We start from the raw sequence: 19963 nt of genomic DNA on the forward strand, positions 1-19963 counted from the left end.
TTGTACAATCTGCATGCTGTAGTGAAGCAGTTTGCCAAGATTCCGTGTTTATTATCAGTCTTATCTGACGTGAAATTTGTTGCTTTGTTGCAGTAGTATGGTGCAAAGTCATAAAATTACTATAAATTACAAAATAAGTAGTGCAATAGGTAGGAATAATGAGGTAGCATCCACAGGTCATATAGAAATCTGATGGTGGAGGGGAAGAAGCTGTTTCTTAATCATTAAGTGTGGCTCTTCAGACTGCTGATGGTAATAATGAGAAGAGGGCACACACGGTAAACATTGGTATATCGAAATAAAGAATATTGTCAATTGATCATCAAAGTATTGTTTAGAGTTCAATGCACAAGAATGTCTGAGGATATGAAAACCAGTTCTGGCCTGCCATACTGCCAGCCGATTTTGAATTCTGTCAGCCATTATACAGCTAATCTCTACCAGCATCCATATAAGCTATTGAGTAAACAAACAAAGTATTCAGACAACAAAATAAAGAAATATTAATTGTTTCTGATATTTAAAATCCGTGTCAACAGCTCTTCAATATGGAGCATTAGTAGAAACGGTTAACAGTTATGATAAGTTACATGCGCGGTTATGTCACTAATTCAGCATTGATTGGAAGCTGATTATAAATTTATAATGAAGATCAGAGTTTGAGGATGATGTAAATTGGTGAGATTAATTTAGGATTAAAGTCTTTGGATAGCATTAACGATTTAATACATCAGATTTGTATGCCTGTAGCTGGGAATATTTCCAGATGTCACAAGAATGCTGGCCTTTGGTTTGGCATTAGTGAGCTTTCTAAGGGAACTATGATAGTTAACTTTCTGCAGAGAGAGATGAACCTTTATGGTTCAATCTACTTCTTCTCAATCGTCTGCCTGGGCAAATTTACCTATGGGGTTAGATGAATTTGGAATAGCTAGCTTACTGTAAATCCCACGTTGCTTGATCTTGCGGAAGCCGTCACTTTTATAATTTTTTACTTTTATAGCCTGTCTATTGAACTTGGGATGAGTTAGTGAAAACTAGAGACCTCAGTACCAAGAGCTCTGTCATATGCATCTTGAATTGGTTGCTTAATAGTCAAAATTTGATCTCCATTTTCAGACTTCTGGATGGACGATGGAGTTGCACATGGCCGGTATCTTGTGTTTGGTCCACGGTAGTTGCAGTGGAAATTGTAGAAACTCCCCTATTCCTACTCTCCAAACATGCAGTTGGCTGAAATTGGTTTTCAGTGTTCCTTGGACATTACATGAAATACTAGATCGCATTAGCTGCCCTATACAATTCTTCTGTGATAGCATTAGGAAAAGGAGAAGGAATGTGTGTGTAAAATATACAAAGAGGATGGGAGATATCAGTTTTATTATGGTAACTGCACATTGTGAAATGTTTCCTGATCACATGAATGTCTAGAATTGCTTTGGAGCAACATTGGTTGAGAAGGAGCTGAATGAGGAAGTTGTGTCTGTTCCAATTAATTTTCTTCCTTTCATATGGAATGTGTTGTCAAGGCAGTTATAGTACTCGACATTCATGGACAGTTAGCCTGTAAGAATTCTCCTTGCATTAATTGATTTGAACTCGTGTTGAACTGACCTCCCTTTCCTTAGGTTTTGCACCAAGAACATTTTTTTTCTAATCAGGCCATGGACTTTGATAGCTTAACTGCAAGGTAGATGGTGGCAGGCATCCACTTCTGAGAAGGAATACCTGGTGATAATCTGCAGTGGGAATCCTTGGTTATTTTTTTTATTTGATCTCATTTTTGTCCATTCTTAAGCCTGAAGTTTATTAAGCCATTCAGGTATCCCCATTACTGTACCAGGCAGCAATAGCATGAATGATGGTCAGATCGCCCAAATCCACGCGGTTCAGCTGCTCACGGTGCATTTGGGAAAAGCAATGTAGGTTACTACTTCCATTATTATGATTGTAGAAGTGAAGCCAAGGGTCGAGTGCAGAGTTCCCAGACCACCTCCAGGAAACCTCAAGTGAATCTTCAGCTACTCATTTACTCACTACTGTGGAGCTGGCCAGTTTGGGAGATTGCGGTCTTTTTTCTGAAACCCAGCACGTTATTTTGCACATCTTCCATTCCTTAGTGGAAGCAAGGCATCCATGATCTAAACAAGAAAGTAAGTGAGTGCACAGTATGGAGACAGAAATTCATGTGAAACTTGGATCATTATCTGCTTCATAACATAATGCTTCAGTGGACGCAATGAATTGCCCTGTAATCTAATGCTTTATTTAAGGTTTAGTTTGTTCAGAAAAGGTCGTTGGTTATGTATTTTCAGCAACTTGTGTTTGGGTGGATGCACATGGAAGGAAGAGGTTCTAATCCATTGCATAAACTTCCTAACATCATTAATAACTTGATCCCAAAGTAGTAAATATCTAAATGAAGCCCCATGTGAAATTTTCGTCCAAGCATGACAGTTTTCTTTCACTAATGTGTTTGGCTTTAACAACTGGTGTTGGGACCTGATCAGCTCAGCAGATTCCACCATTCATTCATGAAGTGCTACAATACTTCAAAGGAAATTTTATTATCAGAGATAATGATAGCATTGAAAAGGTCATAGCAATCATAAATTACTTTTTAAACTTCATTAAAGTAATGCAATGACATTTTCATATTTCTGTATTTTACAGTCTATTCAAATCTACCCCAGACACAGGAAAGTCATCTTTCTTTCTATCTATTTTAAAACACATTGTCCATTCTCAATACAGTTTGTTTGACGTCAGATGTGCCCACTATACAATTGCATGTTGTCCAGTACTGACTGATGTTAACTTAAAAATCACAGGTATTGGAAATAGGAGTAACACACACAAAATGCTGAAATAACTCAGAAGGTGAGACAGCAGCTATAGAAAGTAATGAAGTATTGGCATTTTAGGCCAGTATGCTTCATGAGGGCCTCATGAAGCCCTGATGAAGTGTCTCAGCCCAACATGTCAGCACTTTATTCCTTTCCATTTATGCTGCCTGATGTGTTGAGTTCCTTCATCATTTTGTTTGGGTTACTTTGGATTTCCAGCATCTGTAGAATCTCTTGTGAATATTAGAAATAGGAAGCACTAGAGGTCACTGATGTGTACACAGCTCTTATTGGAACTGCTGTAGAGATGTCAATGTAATGCTGCCCAATGTACCTGATATTTGCAAAACCTATATGGATTAATGTCTGATTGAATACCTTTATTTGTTTTGTGCTCCTTTTGACCAAAATGGATCTAGAGGATTTAATTTGCCAGTGCAGAGTATCTGCCCAAAATTTTCCCTCTATCAAGGACCCTCTCCAAACAGGGGCATGGAATACAGTACAGTACTTGTTTCATTTGGGTCAAATAGCTGATCAAACTGGCAAACAGAAATTTGTCTGAAGATGAGTCAACATTCCATAAATAACAAAAGAAATAATTTCTTTCTTCTGGCGTCACCTGAGGCGACATTCATGAGGCATGAACAATGGAAACAGGAGAATTTTCTGACTCAGAATGAAACAGTGAGACAATTCATATCCATTTGAGCGTGATCACGGCAGGACTTGTACATGTACAAGAGAAAGAAGTAGGCAGGAAAAATCCTGATGGACACTACTCACCCTGCAAACTGCCTTCTTCAAACTTTCGTTTCTGGAAAGCACTATAAGTCTATTAAAACAAAAACTTCAAGCCATCTTAAAAGTTACTTCCCCTAGGCAGTTAATCTGATCCATTCTAGTTGGCCCTCCCCACCCCCCTCAGTCATTGCACTGCACTATAAACACCTTAAACCACGTTTTGAAAAGCTGTTTACATTGTAAATACATTTTTGTATTTATGTATTTATACACATCTTTTCCATATCTGTACTTTAATCTCTAACATTTTTTAGATGATTCTTCGTTCTTTATAATTGTAGAGTAATGTTGTTGTTGCGTGTCGTGCTTTGACCACCACACCACAGCAAGTACCCAACACATGTATATGGCAAGTAAGGTTGTTCCTTGCACGCTGGTTTAAGATTATGCTTTCACAATATATATCTGCCAGGGCAATGCCACACCACCTGGTTCAGGAACAGTTATTTACCCCTCAACGATCAGGCTCTTGAACCAAAGGGGATAACTTTACTCAAGTTCACTTGCCCCATTGAAACGTTCACACAACCTATGAACTCAGTTTCAAGGACTCCTCATATCATGTTTTGTATATATTTTTTGTAGTGTATTTACTTTATACTTTATTGTCACCAAATAATTGATATTAGAACATACAATCATCACATTGATATTTGATTCTGCGCTTCCCGCTCCCTGGATCACAAATATTAAAAATAGTAAATATTAAAAATTTAAATTATAAATCATAAATAGAAAATAGAAAAATGGAATGTAAGGTAGTGCAAAAAAACTGAGAGGCAGGTCCAGATATTTGGAGGATACGGCCCAGATCCGGGTCAGGATCCGTTCAGCAGTCTTATCACAGTTGGAAAGAAGCTGTTCCCAAATCTGATCGTACGAGTCTTCAAGCTCCTGAGCCTTCTCCCAGAGGGAAGAGGGACGAAAAGTGTGTTGGCTGGGTGGGTGGTATCCTTAATTATCCTGGCAGCACAGGTCCGACAGCGTGTGTTGTAAAGTGAGTTCACGGACGGAAGATTGGTTTGTGTGATGTGCTGCGCTGTGTTCATGATCTTCTGCAGCTTCTTTCGGTCTTGGACAGGACAACTTCCATATCAGGTTGTGATGCACCCTAGAAGAATGCTTTCTACGGTGCATCTATAAAAATTAGTGAGGGTTTTAGGGGACAGGCCAAATTTCTTTAGTTTTCTCAGGAAGTAGAGGCGCTGGTCGGCCTTCTTGGCATTGAACTCCGCTTGGTTGGACCAAGTCAGGTCATTTGTGATATTGACCCAGAGGAACTTAAAGCTTTTGACCTGTTCCACTTGCGCACCACCGATGTAAATTGGGTCGTGCGGTCCGCTACTCCTTCTGAAGTCAACAACCAATTCCTTCGTCTTGCTGACGTTGGGGGATAGGTTATTGTCTTCGCACCATGCCACCAGGTTCTTAATTTCCTCTCTGTGCTCAAACTCATCATTACCCGAGATACGGCCTACAATTGTTGTGTCATCAGCAAACTTATATATTGAGTTTGATGGAAGCTTGGCTACACAATCATGGGTGTACAGTGAGTACAGCAGGGGGCTGAGTACACAGCCTTGTGGGGCACCGATGCTCAGAGTGATTGTAGAGGAGAGCTTGTCCCCTATTTTTACAGCCTAAGTCCTGTCTGTGAGGAAGTTGAAGATCCAGCTGCAGATCTGAGTGCTAAGGCCCAGGTTCTAGAGCTTAGGAATCAGTTTATTTGGAATGACAGTATTAAAAGCAAAGCTGTAGTCAATGAAAAGGAGCCTTATGTATGCGTCTTTATTCTCCAGGTGTTCTAAGGAGGAATGTAGGGCCAGAGAAATGGCATCTGCCATTGACCTGTTGCTCTGGTAGGCGAATTGCAAAGCATCGAAGTTGACTGGTAAGCTGTGGTTGATGTGTGCCATAACCAATCTCTCAAAGCACTTCATAGCAATTGATGTCAGAGCCACAGGTGGATAGTCATTCAGACATGCCACCTTGCTCTTCGGCACTGGGATTATCGTTCCCTTCTTAAAACATGAGGGGATCTTAGACTGAAGCAAGGAGCAGTTGAAGATGTCAGCAAACACTTCAGCTAGCTAGCTTGCTTGCTTGCTTGCACAGTTTGCTGTCTTTTGCACATTGATTGGGGCAGTCATTCTTTGATTCTATTGCGTTTCTTATATTTACTGTGAATGCCCGCAAGAACACGAATGTCACGTTTGTATATGTAGTTTGATAATAAATTTATTTTGAACTTTGAGTGTCACTTCCATTTTTGGATTGGAATCCAATACGATGTTCTGATCTTATAGTCTCTTAACTTAAAGAAGACACTTCCTAATAATTGCACTGACGTGATTTAATTGGTGTAGTTTGAAAGCTGTCAAATTCAAATCAAACAACAGGAATTCTACAGATGCTGGAAATTCAAGCAACACACATAAAAGTTGCTGGTGAGCGCAGCAGGCCAGGCAGCATCTCAAGGAAGAGGTGCAGTCGACGTTTCAGGCCGAGACCCTTCGTCAGGACTAACTGAAGGAAGAGTGAGTAAGGGATTTGAAAGTTGGAGAGGGAGGTCAAAGTGTTCAGATTTTTAATACTGAATGTATTCATTAAATGAGTTGATCCACTTGACCCGAAACAGGAGTGTGTGGGCCATGGCAGTCAAAGCTCAAAATGGGCACGGCACCTGTTGATGAGGATGATTCATTCTTTGATTACTGTGTATTTGAAAGTGCAGTGGATTCTGGTTAATTGGTCCATGGGTTAATCGGGGCAGTTGCTTATTTGGGACAATTCTTAAAGAACAAAAAAACTGTTGATAAAATAGCCAGAATTCCCTTTGTTTATTTGGGACACTATACTGCTTATTTGGGACAGAAGACTGTTGCCAAAACAGTTTCTTATGAGTGTCAGTCGCATGAACTTGTGTGGTCGTTAGACATGCTTAGAATAAACAGTTTTTAAATAGTGTCAGTTGTGTGTGTTTGTGTTCAAAAGCAGTGATTTTTGTCACTGATATTTGGCGAGAAATAATCCGTAAGACAGTTCGAACTGGTTTGCTCACTGTGGTTTCACGTATTCAAGCTTAGAGATGCCAGAAACAGCCAGGAGTGAAAATAAAACAATTTCACAATTTCATCAAGTTAGGAACTATAAAAAATTTGAAGGTACTGGCAATCATATTGAATGTTACAATGAAAATGAAGATTTGGAGGATGCAGTCGTCAAAGGATTGCATGTAGGCAGTCCATTATCTGCTCTATTGTGTTCATTTACAGTCAATCAGAAGAACCAGGCAGCGTGTTGGTTGCCTGGTGTATGTATTGATGAATGTGAAACCTGTGCAAGAGAGTTTTTATAAAATGGAAAAAAAACCACTGGGACAATTCCACTCTCTCGACCTTGGAAGCCCATGTGGTTTAGCCATCCTGTCTAAATGGTGATCCAGGGTGTTGCATGCAAACACCACCTGGAGCCACAACTAAGAGCTGAGTGTCTGGTGAGGACCAAAGGTGAGTAAGCTGCCCCAGAATGGACAGGACAAGCACCTTCATCAGAGGTGCACCCCTCCCTAAGCATCCTCATGTACTACAGGGTACACTGGATGAATTCCCTCATTGGTAACTATTCAAAACTAATACAGTTTTATAGTACTGCAGTAGAATTTGTAGTGTTCTAAATTGTTCCATATTTCACTTAAATGTATAATGTGTTACTCAGTTAAACTATTTTGTATTTTTGATCACTTTTTAACTATTTACATAAAACTTTGGTTAATTGGGGCAGCCGCTTAATTGGGCCAAAATGTATTGGTCCCAATTAACCGGAATCCACTGTATTTCCATCTTCAAAGTTGCTGGTTCACCAGCAACTTTGATGTGTGTTGCTTGAATTTCCAGCATCTGCAGAATTCCTGTTGTTTGCGTATTTCCATCTTAGCTGTTTACAATGTTAAATAAACTTTTTCCTTCTGTCTTGCACTTTTGCCAGATTCTGATTCCAGACATAAAAGAAACAAAATATGTAGTACCCTGTAACCTTATGAGGACAGTATTGAAATAGAAGTTTGCTGTCTTATATACCCTGCTATAACTGCAACAGTACTTTTCAAGTTTTGACATCATCATTTATCTTTACCACTGGTAGAGCATTATAGAATGCTTGAAACAGCTAGCATTTTTAAGCAATCCACGGGAAAATTAATGCCTCCCTTCACCTCCAGATGTGGCTACCTTGAACATGGGTCCAGCTGGCAATCAGTTTTGATTTTCTGCTGAGCAATCCTGACTCATCCCGAATCACTTTATTTACACCATGTGAACAGCTTCAGTGTTCAAAGTCTAATTCCATGGAAGTCTTGAAGTGACAGTTTGGTGCACATCACATACTTTATATTTACAGAGGAAGTATTGAATGTAGTTTGTATCCATTTACAGAGTGCCAGACAGTGTTAGTTATACATTGTTAGGGAGTAAACTGCCCAGTTGCAGGCAAAAGACATGCAGTGTGTTAGTGGGTACTTCCATTGACTTTGATTTAAACTACCTTGAAGAGAAATAGTTACTATTCTTTACAGAATGTAGTCCTGGACTTAATAGAATTAATGTTACATCTTTTCTTAAATTTATGGATATAATACACAACATTTCAGCATTTTACCACATTTTTAAAACATTATGATTTATACTATATTTATGGATCATAGACATGTATCTAAGGCAAGGATTCAGGAGAACAAAAATTCTGCTTCAGTATGCGGTTGCAACTCTTGTTATTTCCCTCACCTGCCTGTATTATCAAGCAGGTAACATCACTATATATTTTTATGTGCTGATGTGATTATTCAGCCTGTCAATATCAATGGCCTTGGGGAATTAGTCAGTTCTCAGACTTTGACCCAATTCAGCTCACCCTCAATGACCGTACAAAAACTTTAGTTTTTAGCTGTGATTTCATAGTGACATTATAGTGTGCAGCACAATCTATATGATGTACCTGCAAAGGACTGCTGAATGTAGCTCATTATCCATTCACACAGTGTCATACAGTGATAATTATACATTGTCAGAGGTTAAGCTGTCAGTTTTACATTTAATGATTTTTGAATATATGCTTTATTGGGAAGTTGTTTGGAACTCAGTGTTATCAAAACCTTGGTAATATCTCACCCCTTCATCTTCAGCATTTTTATATTGTATATCATTCTACATACTGCAGTCTGACTTTAAAATGATTTTTAAAAAATACATGAGAAGGAGCATATAAATAGCATTCATTGGTGGTTTCCATTCAGAGAATGCGGTTGTGGAATGTAATTTCCAAACCTCAGATTTTTAAAAGAAGTGGGAATTTGGGTAACAAAGCATGGAATTTGAGTTGTTCAATCAATGGAAGTTAAAGGTCTTGACAGGATGATATGTAGAATTGTTATGGTCATCCACCTCATGGAGTCTGTGTCGACTCTTTGTAAACTGCATAGCTTTAAGTTCAAGCAACACACATAAAAGTTGCTGGTGAACGCAGCAGGCCAGGCAGAATCTCTAGGAAGAGGTGCAGTTGACGTTTCAGGCCGAGACCCTTCGTCAGGGTCAGAGACGAAGGGTCTGGGCCTGAAACGTCGACTGCACCTCTTCCTAGAGATTCTGCCTGGCCTGCTGCGTTCACCAGCAACTTTTATGTGTGTTGCTTGAATTTCCAGCATCTGCAGAATTCCTGTTGTTTAGATTTAAGTTCAAAATTGTTTTAATCTCAATTCCATTGAACAAGTGTGAAGGAGAATAAAATATTTGTTACTCCAGATCTGATGCTGCACAAAGAATCACAATAAGATAAAGAACACAATTTTAAAAAAGCACAATAAATATAAATACACTGATAGTATGCCCATAAGATGACTCTAGGCACAGTAGTATCTGTACATAAGGTGACTGACAGGAAATGATAATCCTGAGTGTTTGGGGTTGTGGAGGGGTGGGTTAGTAGCTGGAGGTGTTGATCAGCCTCACTGCTTGGGGAGAGTTACTGTTTCTGAGTAGTGGTCCTAGTGTGGCTGCCACATAGTCGCCTCCCTGATGGGAGAGAGCAGGCAGGCTGTGATCCTTCATGATGGTACAGTCTCTTCCCCAGTACCCTTCTGTATATATGTTCTTGATGGTGGGTGGGGTGGCACCACTGATACATTGGGCAGTTTTGACTACCTGTAGAAGAGCTTTCCTCTCTGCCACAGTGCATTTTCCGTGCCGTGCAGTGATGCAATTGTGTTAGGATGCTCTCTACTGTACATCTGTAGAATAATGTCAGTATAGATGTGCATAGTCCAGCTCTCTTCAGCCTCCTCAGAAAGTCGAGGTGTTGCTTTCCTGATTATGTAGAATATGTTCTGGGACCATGTCAGGTTGCACGAGGTGTTTGCAGTTTCCACTGCTGTGCTGCTGGTGTAAAGATGAGTGCACGTGGTGCAGATTCTCCGTTAGTTGATAACCATCTTCTTTGTCTTGTTGACATCAAGGAAGAGATTATTTGCCTGGCACCAGGCCTCAAGCTCTTCCACCTCTTCTCTGTAGGCCATCCCATCATTGTTGGTGATGAGTCCCACTACTATAGTGTCATCGGTGAACTTGAAAATGTGACTACTTACGTGCTTGGCTGCGCAGTCATGTGTGAGCAGCATTTACAGCAAAGGGCTCCTCCGTAGAACCCTGGAGGCACAGTGTTGAGGATGATATGGAGGGAGGAGTGGTAATATTGCTGTTGCTGCAAAATAGCGTGTCCTTCAATTTAGTGGGGAACAATGGTTTCTCCCAGAAACATGTTTTTTGCATGTCAGATGGCACACATTATTGCAGATACTTGATAAAATAGTTTCTCTCACACACTTGCAGACTTGATATTGTTCAAGTTATACAGGTCCCTTCCCTTTGCCAAGTGATCCCCATTTCTGTTACCATTCCTCTACATGTCACTGGTGCTGTCACAGAATGGGCTGACCACAGAAAGTTGCCATTTCAGGGGCAGGTTTCATTTCCCTACCCGACTTCCCACCCCGCCCCACCCTGCATCTCCACCACTCTCCAGTCCAAGAGCCACACAGTGCTAAGGTTGTAGACTAGCCTAAATTTCCCAAGCTTCTAAGTCCTCAGCAGAATTTTTACCTGCTCGCCTGGTGTCAGCAGATTGTGGTCCCCGGGTTGTCGGGGGTCAGCGTCATTCAGCATGCACGGTGACCAAAGCTCTGTCTCCTGTGCCATCTCTGATACCAAGCAATGTCTGTGTGGAGGCATGCTGGCCTCCTTGTCACTGCACCAGTCCTTGTTCCTTCAAGATCAGGTGGCTGCTGCTGTGAAACTGCCACCCACTGCTGTAAGAGTTCACCCAGACCCATGGAACTGGAGTGGAAGCAAGACATTTTCAACTCTGAGTCCACTGCATATGAAGAAAGCAGTTGTGATCATCAGTGTGGCTTATGCTGTTCACATCTAGTCATGTTTACTTGAGCTTAGACTTATTGTCTGAAGAGTCAGAGCTAGGTTTGCAGTTAACTCAGAGGTCTAGCCCTGGTCAAGTTGTTGACTGGATGTTGCCCCCTAGCTGTCTACATGATACGCAAGCCAGGGCAGTGCGATATGGAGAGCAAGCTGGTGCTCATGCGGCAGGCTCCCCCTCTCCATACAACTGATGAATCCAAAGCAATGCCAAAGACCAATTATAGTTTGGCACCATAGGTGTCGTGGGAGTTGCGTTGAACTCAATGTAGTACTGCCTTAGAGATTCCAGCTCCAGATTGTTTCCTTGGTGTTGACTCTGGAAGCAAGGCAGTGGCAATTTGAGGTCAGAGTTTTCCTTCTCCCATATGAGCTGCCAGTCACGGCTGACATTCCCATCTGCCCCAAGTGATTGGCTTTAAGTTGCCAGTAGCCTGCCATTGACCCTTCTCTGGTCAGAAGAAATGGTTCTGCTGGGCATAATAGCTAAGCAACACATGAAGACCAGGAGCTGGATTTGGTTGGCAGAGGCTATTTGAAACACACACCTTTGGGAGCATTTAATGGATAGTGGGTGCGTATTCCCACTACCGTGCCCCAGCTATAACAACTTTAAGGAATCATAGCTAATTATTATTTGAGCTTCAGAAGCAAGGCTGCCATTTGTTGATTGAGTGAGTGCCCTTGAACAAAAAAGCCTACGAAAGGTAGTGGATACATCACAGGTTAAACCCTCCCCACCATTGAGCATATTTATAAGGAGTGCTGTTACAGGAAAGCAACATCCATCATCAAGGACACACACCACCCAGGCCTCATAACTCACACCAGTTTCAGGAACAGTTATTACCCCTCAACCATCAGGGTCCTGAACGAGAAGGGATAAGTTAACTCATCTTCACTTGCTTCGTCACTGAACTGTTCCCATAACCTATGGACTCACTAATAAAGACTCTCCATCTCATGTTCTCGATATTAATTCCTACCTATTATTCTTATTTTTAGTTTTATTTTTTCTTGGCTCTAACTGATAAAACCTGAGATATGGATATACCCAAGTACGCTCATTTCTCAATTACTAGGAACTTTCGGACTATCCTAGTGGTGTTTGGCATTGTGGCTTTCTGAAGATTTACATAAATATTTCTGTGTAGGTCATTGTTTATTGCCATTGTGTAGGGACTTTGGGAAGATACCAGTTGTAGATACAGGTGCACATTCCTTTATCCAAAATTCTGAAATCCAAAAAGCTCCAAAAACTGAAGTTTTTTTCGCCGACAGCTGATGTCACTCAGGTGTGACGTGGCAGCACTAGCAGAGGCTGCCAGACATCAGTTGTGGCTCAGCGCTCGTACTGGTTACACGTGCATTTGCTGTTTGCTGATATTTTGTGTTCACTGTTGACTTTGTGATAATTTCACTGTGAAAATGTCAAAAAGAGCTGCAGATACCCCAATGGGTAACAACGAGAAAAGGAGAAGGAAGCATCTACCATTATCAGTAGCGCAGAAAGTGGAGTTATTGCAGAAGCTTGATTGTGGTGTTTCTGCGGCGTGTTACTGAAGAAAATAGTGTTGGAACTACCACTGTATATGATTTAAATAAACAGAAAGACAAGTTTCTGAAGTTTTACTGTGACATTCTACATTTATTCCAATAGGCTATTTACCATGTGTTTGATTTGGTTCGTTTGAAGCTGTATATTTTTATGTTTTATTGAATGTTTTTGTTGGAAGTAAAATTTCTTGTCATTATTCCCTAAACAATACAGTATAACAATTATTTACATAGTATTTACATTGTATTAGGTATTATAAGTAATCTAGAGATGATTTAAAGTATACAGGAGGATGTGCGTAGATTTGTTGCGCCGCCGGGTCCTAAAGTCCACCCCACTGAGACAGGTTAAATAAGGGACTTGAGCATACCTGTTTTTTGGTATCCGGGTGGATGGGGGGGGGGGGGGCGCGGCGGTGGGGTCTGAAATCCGAAAAATTCTGAATTCCAAAATGCAACTGGCCCCAAGAATTTCGGATAAGGGATTGTGGACCTGTATTACAACTGGGACAAAGTAAACCCTGCTCACGTTCCATAGTCTTTCAATTTCCTCTTTTAATTCAGCATACTGTATTTCTGTTGTTTTCACTTATTGGTTTCTGTATGTTGTGTGTGTTTGGAATGACTATAGCTATTAAGTTGTTCTTGTTTATCCTGTGGTATTTTATCAGAACAGTTATTATGGATTGTCCTATTGTAATAGTGGATTGGTCATAATATAATTTGTAGTAGTCTGACCCTAAAGTTGGATCAGACTTGTATTTATAGTAAGGTATGGTATTTTTTTTATGAGTTTGTATTTAAAGCAAGATTTTGGTGAATGATGCTTGTTTCTTGATTGTGCCTGTGTAAGTGATCAGATTGAGTTAAACTGCGCAACACACACAAAATGCTGGAGGAACTCAGCAGCATCTATGGAAAAAAAAAGTACAATTGACGTCTTGGGCCGAAACCCTTCGGCAGGACTGGAGGAGAAAAAAAAGTGAGGAGTAGATTTGAAAGGTGGGGAGAGAGGAGAGAGAAATGCCAGGCGATAGGTGAAACTTGGAATGGGAGGGATGAAGGAAAGAGCTAGGAAGTTGATTGGTGAAAGAGGCAGAAGGCCATGGAAGAAAGAAGAAAGGGAGGGCCGGGGGGAGGTGGGTGAGGAGCACCAGAAGAGGCGGTGGGTGGGCAAGAAGATAACATGAGAGAGGGACAAGGGGATGGAGGCATTACTGGAAGTTTGAGAAATGGATGTTCATGCCATCAGGTTGGAGGCTACCCAAATGGAATAAAAGGTGTTGTTCCTCTCAGCTAAGTGTGGCCTTATCCCGACAGTGGAGGAGGCCATGGATGGACATATCAGAATAGGAATGGGAAGTGGAATTAAAATGGGTGGGCACTGGGAGATCCCGGTTATTCTGGCAGACGGAGCGTAGATGCTCAGCGAAGCGGTCTCCCAATCTACGTCGGGTTTCACCGATGTACAATAGGCCACACTGGGAGTACTGAACACAGTATATGGCTCACAGGTAAAGTGTCGCCTCACCTGGAAGAACTGTTTGGGGCCCTGCCAGAGGAAGATCAGTGGGGAGGGACGATTGGAGAATGGATCCATGTAGGGAGCAATTCCTACATGAAAAGCAGAAACTGGAAAGATGTGTTTGGTGGTGGGATCCAGTTGGAGGTGGTAGAAGTTTCGGAGAATTATGTGCTGGACATGGAGGCTGGTGGGGTGCTAGGTAATGCCTCCATCCCCTTCCACTTCACCATTTCACATCACCATGTCCCTCTCTCATGTTATCTCCTTGCCCACCCATCGCCTCCCTCTGGGGCCCTCACCACCCTCCCGCCCTTCCTTTTTTCTTTCTTCTATGACCTTCTGTCTCTTTCACTAATCAACTTCCTAGCTCTTTGCTTCATCCCTCCCCCTCTAAGTTTCACCTATCGCCTGGCGTTTCTCTCTCCCCTCCCCCCCCCCACCTTTCAAATCTCCTCCTCAGCTTTTTTCCTCCACTCCTGAGCATCGACTGTACTTTTTTCCATAGATGCTACCTGGCCTGCTGAGTTCCTCCAGCATTTTGTGTGTGTTGCTCAGAATTTGTAGATTTTATCTTGTTTGTGATTTGAGTTAAACTGCCGCAGGATCCTGTAATGTTTTGAATTGTTTCTGGTTTTCTCTTGGCATTTTCTGCATTTATTGTCTTGAATTTTGTTGGTCCTTTATTATGTATCTTTGATAATTTTTTTTGTGTTAGCTACCTGCTTTTTTATTGCTACAAGGAAACCCTCTTTCTGGGAAGAGGTCTCCAACTCTGAGGCAGACGTTCAGTGCTCCTTTGACATCTAGTCTGCTCAGATTGTGAGGATGTCTTCCGTAGATGGTCATCCACTGGTTAATTTTTTCTTCTGTAGTGATAATTTCTTCATTTTTCTGGGTTGAGCTTTCATTTAAGTTTAGTGGTGTGTACTTCTTATCAGAATTACATGTACTTGCATAGGGTGCTGAATCCTGTTTTCGTTGAACATATATAGTTAGTTTTCTCTGACTGTTGTGTAATTTTTTTTATGTCTGCTATTCTTCCTCCTTCTAAAATTTGTCATTTCAGTTCTTCCTTGTAAATTTTCCAGATCGGTTTTGGACCAAGATATTATGCCAAAAGAACATGTTAATATGGGTATAGTGAAAGTGTTCATTGCCTTTGCTATATTTTTACTATTGATCTCTGGCAGATTTTCTTAAACCTTGAATTAATTTCCTTTGAAAGTTTTACCTTTATTGCACTATGATCCATTTCTTTGCTTGTTGATATCCCTGATGCTTAGGTTTCATATTCATCCATTCATTGCATTGTATCCTGCTGCTCTGTTTTATATTCTACTAGTTCTAGTGCATTTTTCTTTATGTTTAATGTTCTGCACTTATCTAGTCCAAAGTTCATGTTTATATCTTTTGAAAATAGTTCTATTATTTGAATTAATTGCTTTAGCTTTACTGATGAAGGGGGGTATGATTTTAAATCGTCGATGTATAGAAAGTGTATCAAGGTATAATTTGTTTGGTTGTTTCTTATTTGATACCCTATTTTTGTATGATTCAGTAAATTAGCAGGTTTAAAGCTAAATAAAACCATATTATTATTATTTTTCATTGTCTTGTATTTGCACACTTTGCTGTCCTTCGCACATTGATTGTCCATCCCTTTGGGGATGGTCTTTCATTGACTATTGTATTTTTTGTATTTACTGTGATTGCCCAAAGGAAAATTAATCTCAGGTTGTATCTGGTGACGTATGTACTTCGATAATAAATTTACTTTGAACTTTGCACTTTGACTTTATACTTATCAATTAACATTTTTAAAAGGAATGTGAGAGTGATACTGGAAATAGAAATGTTAAGAATGAATCTAAAGCTTTAGGATGCAATGACAATTGTAAATCATTCTACTAAAATTAACAGTGGCTGCATTAGATTGAAAGCAAGACATTTAATTGTTCTGATTTGTCTGAAGTTCCTTTGCTGGATAGGAATGTTATTAGAGATGCTACACTTGAATATTTACTGCAGGTTATACAGGAGGATGGATACCACTTTTGCAGCTGCTGAAAGACATGTAGCAGTAACTAAAGGATCACAATTGCAGCTTGTCCTTGCATTACAGTTCCTTTCTTGCAGTGAGTGTACAAGATAGTGTACAGTATATGACAAGTCAGAAGGTTTATCATCACCAATATGTGACGGGAAATTTGTTAACTTAGCAGCAGTTTAATGCAATACATAATCTAGCAGAGAGAAAAATAATAAATAAAATAAAGCATAATAAATAAACAAGTAAATCAATTACGTATATTGAATAGATTTTTTTAAATGTGTAAAAACAGAAATTCTGTACATTTTTAAAAAAAGGTGAGGTAGTGTCCAAAGCTTCAATGTCCATTTTGGAATCGGATGGCAGAGGGGAAGAAGCTGTTCCTGAACCGCTGAGTGTGCGCCTTCAGGCTTCTGTATCTCCTACCTGATGGTAACAGTGAGAAAAGGGCATGCTCTAGGTGTTGAAGGTCCTTAATAATGGACGCTGCCTTTCTGAGACACCACTCCCTAAAAAGTGTCCTAGGTACTTTGTAGGCTAGTGCCCAAGATGGAGCTGACTAGATTTACAACCTTCTGCAGCTTCTTCCAGTCCTGTGCAGTAGCCCCTCCATACCAGACAGTGATGCAGCCTGTCAGAATGCTCTCCACCGTACAACTATAGAAGTTTAAGAGTGTATTTATTGACATGCCAAATCTTTTAAAACTCCTAATAAAGTATAGCCGCTGTCTTGCCTTCTTTATGCCTACTCTCATTCCTACGTCATTGGAAATGGTAACTTTTTTGTACAGATTGTTCTTTCCAAAAAAGTAGGTCTTCAGTTTATCTGGCAGTTTCCTCAAAAGAACAGAAATATCGAACTAGTGTGACAAGAGCACTTTTCACAGCTTCACAAAGTTGTTTCTCTTGAATTAGGTGTTTACAGAGTTGTAATTATTACGAAGCCACCCACACAGAGCCGATACTTGTGCAGAAAGTACTCCAAGTCTAATGATCTGTTCTAATGATGTCATTTGGGAGAGTGATCATTAAAAAATCTTTATTGTTTTTCTTTGAATAGTGCCATTGGATTTTTTTCCTTCCATCTTAGAAGTCCATGTTTGATATCTCTGATGCTATTCTGAAAGTTCAGTGTAAATTTATATATGTTACTATATACTACCCTGACATTCATTTTCTTGCAGGCATTCACAGTAAAACAAAGAAATGCAATGGAATTGATGAAAAAAAACTATACAAAGACTGACAAACAACCAATGTGCAAAAGGCAAACTATGCAAATACTAAAATAATAATAAATAAATAATACTGGGAATATGACCTGTATAGTCCATAGGTTGTGGAGTCAGTTCAGAGTTGAGGTGGGTGAAGTTATCCACACTGGTTCAGGAGCTTCATGCTTGAAGGATAACAACTTTTCCTGAACCTGTGGCGCACCATGGTATCTTACTGGCTAGTGCAAAGTTCTTCTTGCTCGGGGTGTGGGGGTTCAGATTTCAAATCCGACATCCCCTATAAGGAGTTTGTTTGTGTATCCTCTACGTTTTCCCCGGGTGCTCTGGTTTCCTCCCATTGTCCAGACATACTGGCTAGCTTAGTTGCTCATTGTAACTTGTCCCGTGAGTAGGCTAGGGTTAAGTCGGGGTGGCTGTGCTGGAAGGGCCTGCTCCGTGCTGTATTGCTAAATAAATAAACAAACCTGGCGGTGTGGAACCCAAGTCTCCCGTGTGTTCTTCCCAAAGGCAGCTGTGAGAAGGGAGCATGACCAGGACAGTGATGATGGACGCTGCTTTCTTGCGGCTGCGCTCTGTATAGATGTGCTCAATGGTGGGAAGGCATTTTCCTGTGATGGACTGGGCTCTATCTACTACTTTTTCTCCATCCGTTTCATGCTGAAGAGCTGCTATAATTTATGTGCTCCTGCCCTTGAGCAACATTCTCATAATTCACTGATGATAAAGTAACCATTGAGTCACGGGTAGCGGATTCTCAAAGACTGCTTTTTATAATCTCACTTGATTGCGTCCAGTAAACAATAATTGTTCCATATTGCCTCCCGGTTTGTTGGCTTTGTTAAATTGCTTCTTTTGTTGGACTTTTGTGTTGCTCTTAAAGAATAAGTGTTCAAGAGGAGGAGGGAATTTCCCAAGGTGGTTTTGCCAAAATTTATCCCTCCATCGGGATTGGTTTATTATTGTCACATCTACAGAGAAAAGCTTGTCTTGCATACTGTTTATAGTGCTACATTATACAGTGCATTGAGCTGGATTAAAGTAAAACAGCAATGTGGAATTAAGTGTAAAAACTAATGAAAAATTGTAGCACAGGTAACTATGAAGTGCAGGATCATAACAAGATTGATTGTGAGGCCTATCATTTCCATATGAGAGGCCTTTTCAAGAGTCTGATAACAATGAGATAGAAGCTATCTTCTAGCCCATCGATATGTGTTTTCAGGTTTTTGAGTTTTGTGCCTGATGGGAGATAGAAGGCTAGAGAATGTCTGGGTTTGGTAGGGTCTTTGATTATGCTGGTTGTTTTACAGAGGCAGCAGGAACTATAGACAGGAGTCTGTAGAGGGGAGGCTGGTTCCTGTGATGTGCTGAGCTGTGTCTACATCTCTGGAATTCCTTACGGTCACATGCAGAGCAGTTGCCATACCAAGCTGTTCAGTATCCAGACAGAATGCTTTGTATGGCACATCAATAAGAGTTGACGGGGACGTGCCAAATTGCTTTAGCCTCCTGAGAAGTAAAGGTGTTGGTGAGCATTCTTGGTTGTGACATCAGCGTAATGCCACAAAATGTACCGTGGGGTTTTGCTGTGCATAAGTTGGTGATTCTGTGATCCACTTGATAAGCAATTGATTGTTGTAAAGGAGTTTGGAATGCCCTGGCAGTGTGTATTGAAAACATTTAATTGGCCAATGAGTTGGAGTTTGAGCAAGATTAATGAAAGGATTTGCAGCAAACTTAGTCTGTTTACTTGTCAGACTAAGCAAATTCTCTTTACAAAGCTTATTTACTAAAATTCTGTGATCTACAGCAAGTAGAGAGCAACTTCTCCAGCTTTAGGTAATGATTTATAGTAAAGTGCAGTGATTGGAAGAGATAATACATAGCAAAATATTAGGTGCGTCGAATTAGTCCCTGTTGTTTATAGTTTGATGTAGATGATTAATTGGATGAGAAGTAGAATTATCCAGTTTTATTCTGGTAGTGAATTACAGTGGTAATACGTTCTATGCTTTGAGGATTTGAAAGGTATATGATTGCAAGTTTCCTTTGGGCTTTTCTTTCCTGAGTTTTTGCTCTTTTGTTTTCTCTTTTTTTTAGCACACTGTAGTAATGGAATGATTTTGTTAAGAGATTGAATCATTGTTATCAACATAATTGGGTAATCTGTATTCTTCTTTTGTACAATTTAGAAAGAGTTACTATAATCCTGCTTTGATACCATTGCGTTCTGTTATGCCCAGGCCTCAAAACCACAGACTGCTCTGTCAAGAACGAAGTGTTTTGCATTCAACCTTTAAAGACAATTTACAATTTTCCTTCCCAATCTTCCCTCAAATTGACCTTTGAGGGGACGTGATGACACAATAGTTGGGTCTGCTTTTCTTATTTGAGAGAAGTAATGTGGATTATAGGGTGTTAAGTAAAGGCATTTGGTGATATTAGACTATCTGTGATGGCAACCTTTA

General features: G+C 40.3%; 1 protein-coding gene across 3 annotated transcripts in view; it reads left to right on the forward strand.

The window, feature by feature from the left end:
* b4galt2 (UDP-Gal:betaGlcNAc beta 1,4- galactosyltransferase, polypeptide 2) overlaps positions 1–19963 on the forward strand; it is a 385347-nt gene that overhangs the window by 27577 nt on the left and 337807 nt on the right. Inside the window, exon 1 of one of the 3 annotated variants that reach the window (XM_072273643.1) lies at positions 18977–19023. The exons of the other annotated variants lie outside the window; for them this stretch is intronic. The gene's annotated coding sequence lies outside the window, so the exon portion shown is untranslated. Of the gene's footprint in view, positions 1–18976; positions 19024–19963 lie in introns of those variants that run through there. 3 annotated transcript variants of the gene reach the window in all.

This window comes from Mobula birostris, chromosome 12 (genome assembly GCF_030028105.1).
Source record: "Mobula birostris isolate sMobBir1 chromosome 12, sMobBir1.hap1, whole genome shotgun sequence".
Taxonomy (NCBI): domain Eukaryota; kingdom Metazoa; phylum Chordata; class Chondrichthyes; order Myliobatiformes; family Myliobatidae; genus Mobula; species Mobula birostris.